A 3,986-nucleotide genomic window follows, 5' to 3' on the forward strand; every position below is an offset into this window, starting at 1 on the left:
ATAGATGGGGCACCTAGGTGGCCCAGTCAGTTAAGCGTCTGACTCTTGGTTTTGGCTCAGCTCACGATTTCATGGGTCCTGACATCGAGCCCCACATTGGGCTCTGTGCTCAGTGTAGATTCAGCTTAAAATTCTCTCTCTCCCTCTCCCTCTGCCTCACCCCCCCCATCCCCCGGCTATTGTGTGCACAAGTATGTGGGCATTTGCACGCTCTCTCTCTCTTGCTCTCTCTCTCACAAATATAAATTTTAATTGGAAAATGAAAAACCAATGGATGGAACAGAGGGAACACTTCCTAACTCACTCTATGAGGCCAACATTACCCTAATACCAAATTAGATAAAGACACTACAAGAATGGAAAATTACAGACCAATATATACCTCATGACACAGGTGCAAAAATATTCAACACATTTTTACCAAGTCAAATCCAATGATGTATTAAAAGAATTATATACCACAGTCAAGTGGGATTTATTCCAGGTATGTAAATCCAGTTCAACATGCAAAAATCAATTAAGGTAATCCATCCTATCAACATACGATCATACGGTCATATTGTTCAATGCATAAAAAACATTTGACAAAAACGCAAAAGCCATTCATGAGAAAAACTGTCAGCAAAGTAGGAATACTGGGGAAATTCCTCAGCTTAATAAAGAACATCTACTAAAAACGTACATATAACATCACACTTCTTAGGGATTAACCAGATGCTTTTCTGCTAACATCAGGAATAAGGACAGGATGTCCCTTCTCACCAATCCTATTCAACAGCAACGTCCTAGTTAATGTAAGAAGATAACACAAGACAAGAAAATGTATACAGATCGGGGCACTTCTGGTGTCCTTTCTCCTATGAGGACCTTGGGCCCCGGATCCACATGTGAAGGGTGCAATCTCTAAACTGGAGTGGGGTAGAAGCAGGCCAAGTCCCCCTTCTTGCCTTCGGGGCCACCGGCCTCAGGATCAGACCATGGCCCAGAACTTGAAATACATAGATAGAGGGACATGGGCAAGGTGCTAAAGTTGCTGCTGGGGGCTGGCACCATGGCCTACAGCACTCATGAGTCTGTTTCACCACAGAAAGTGGGCACAGAGCCATTTTCTCTAATCAGATGAGGGCCTTCACTTCAGGACCCCCTGGTTCCAGTACCCCATCATCCAGGACATTCAGGCTGGACCCTAAAAAATGTCCTCTCCCACAGGCACAAAAGACCTACAGATGGTAAGCATCTTCCTGTGAGTGCTGTCTCAACCCAATGTCATGGAGCTTCCCAGCATGTACCAGTGCCTAGAGCTAGACTAGGAGGAGTGAGGACTGCCATCAGCTGACAAGGAGGTGCCTGAGGATGGTGTGGCCAAGTTCAATACCTCGCAGCCAATTATCCAGGGAGCCCAGACATCCTTGTTGATCTCATGGGCACGGACAGAGAGGGCTGAGGAATTCGGCCTTATCCTGGTTGATCTCATGGGCACGGAGAGAGAGGGCTGAGGAATTCGGCCTTATCCTGGTTGATCTCACGGGCGCTGACAGAGAGGGCTGAGGAATTCGGCCTTATACTGGATGATGTAGTCATCACAGAGCTGAGCTTTAGCTGAGAGAGTATACAGCTGCTATGGAAGCCAAACAAGTAGCTCAGCAGGAGGCCCAGGGAGCCCATGTTCAGGTGGAAAAAGCAAAGCAGAAACAGCAGCAGAAGGCTGTGTAGGCTGAAGGTGAGGCTGAGGCCACCAGGATGCTTGGAGAAGCCCTAGGCAAGACCCCTGGCTACGTTGGACTGTGCAAGATCTAGGAAGCCAAGAACATCTCCAAGAAGACTGCCACATCACAGAATTGTATCTATCTCACTGCTGAAAACCGTGTGCTCAATGTACAGGATGAAATTTTTGCTTTGAAAACCGACAGCCTTATCAAGGGTAATAAATGAGTCTCCCCAGCCCCAGAGAAAATGTGAATCTGCTTCCCCCACCCCTGGTTCTGAGGAGCCAGTGTGGGGTCCAATAGACCTCCATCCTGCCCCCAGTATCATGCCATAGTCCTCTCTGTGTCAGTTCTCCCAGCCCTTCCTAGATGAACATAGACTGGCCAGTTTTCAAGGGAAAGACCTCTCTCTTCCTCATGTTGGCCAGGGGTATTGGGACAGTATGATTTCTGAGTGATTTAGTACAGTATTGATTCCTCCTTCTAGGCTGAGGGGGTGATAACCACCATCCCAGGAATTCTCAATAAAAAGAAATAATGAAAGCTATACAGATTGGAAAGGAAGATATAAAACTGTCATTGTTTGCAGATGTCATGATTGTCTATGTAGAAAATTCCAAAGGGTTCTAACCCAAGATGCCAATGTAGGAAGATCCTGAACTTACCTCCTTTGTGGACATAGCAAATCTATACCTACTTATACAGCAATTCCTCCTGAAGAAGAACGGAGAGCTGACCGAACAGCTTCTGCACAACAAAAGATAGAGAGACCACATAGAGAACATTGAGCCGGAGACACAGTAAGGGAATCCCACCCCCGATGCTGCCAACTGCAGTGAGGAGAGAGAGTACTGAGGGACCATGAGCAGATTCATCTGTCCTGGGGCACAGGAAAAAAAAAAAAAAAAAAGCTTAAAAGATGGCTTAAAAGAGCAACTAGAACATAAAGGATCCTGCCTCAGATCTCCAGCAAATCGCAGGGGAGCTACCAGAACTCTCTCTGGGTCACGGGACCTGGCAAGTGCCATGGCTTACATTCCTCCACCACCTTGATAGCCTGGATGGGAGCAGGGGCCAGGTGCCATAGCTGGCCTACCACCTCAGTGAGCCCCAGCCCACATCAGCCCAGAAGTCCCACCAAGGCAGCCACAGTGCACCGCACAGTGGGACACACCTGGTCAAAGCTCACTACAACTCCAGCTGACATAGGTGTGAAGCACCCCAGAACTCTCCAGGCCCACACCACTTCAGCACCAGATGACTTGCTAGTGCACTCCTGGCACAGAGTACTCTGGAACCTCCTGGCTCCTGTCTTCTTTGGCTCTAGTGACACCACCAGGACACACCAGTTCATGCCCCACCTCGGTTCCTGCCATGCAGTGAGGGCATCCACTGTGCTGAGCACTGGCAGACCACCACCTGCTCTCACTTCAGCTTCAACTGTCCTGCCAGGATACCCTCTGTGTGGAGAGCCCAAGAACCACCCCAGCCCATGCCCACTTCACCTCAAACAATCCCATGAGGACAGCCCCAGCACAGACTCCCCCAGGATCCAAGCCCACACCAGCCACAGCTCCAGCTATCCAGGCAAAGTCACCAGGCACCCAGTCTACACAGGGAATGAGCATACAACCATTCCTGGAAGGTTAGAAGAAGTAGCTGTTCTACCTAATTCATAGAAACAAACACAGAAAGTCAAGCCAAATGAGGAGACAAAGGAATATGGTCCAAAAGAAAGAACAAGCAAAACCTCAGAAAAAGAACTAAATGAAACGGAGATAACCAATCTACATAATAACAAGTTCAAATCTTGGTCATAAAGGTGTTCACCAGGCTGTAGAGAAGAACAGATGAACTTAGTGAGAATTTCAACAAAGAGAAAATATATCAGGGTGCCTGGGTGGCTCATTGGTTAAGTGCCTACCTTTGGCTCAGGTCACGATCCCAGGATCCTGGGTTGGGACCCCACATCAGGCTCCCTGCTCAGCGGGGTGGCTGCTTCTTGCTCTCCCTCTCCCTCTGCCGCTGCCCCGCTGGTGCTCTCTTGCTCTCTTGCTCTCTCCCTGTCAAATAAATGAATACAATATTTTTAAAAAGAGATAGAAAATTTAAAAAAGAACCAGTCAGGGTTGAAAAATGCAATGACCAAAATGAAAAATGCACTAGAGAGAATCAACAGTAGATTAGAGGGTACAGAAGAACAGATCAGCAATATGGAAGTGTAAAGGAAAGCACCCAAGCTCGACAGCAAAAGGGGAAAAAAAAAGACCTTAAAAAAAT

At 47.6% G+C, this 3,986-nt stretch overlaps 1 pseudogene; it reads left to right on the top strand.

Moving 5' to 3' along the window:
* The first annotated feature begins 1,075 nt into the window (after nucleotides 1-1,075).
* LOC123388593 lies at nucleotides 1,076-2,075 on the top strand (annotated as a pseudogene).
* The last annotated feature ends 1,911 nt before the right edge of the window (nucleotides 2,076-3,986 follow it).

Source organism: Mustela putorius, unplaced genomic scaffold (assembly GCF_011764305.1).
Source record: "Mustela putorius furo isolate JIRA1106 unplaced genomic scaffold, ASM1176430v1.1 tig00003903_pilon_pilon_pilon, whole genome shotgun sequence".
NCBI classification, from domain to species: domain Eukaryota; kingdom Metazoa; phylum Chordata; class Mammalia; order Carnivora; family Mustelidae; genus Mustela; species Mustela putorius.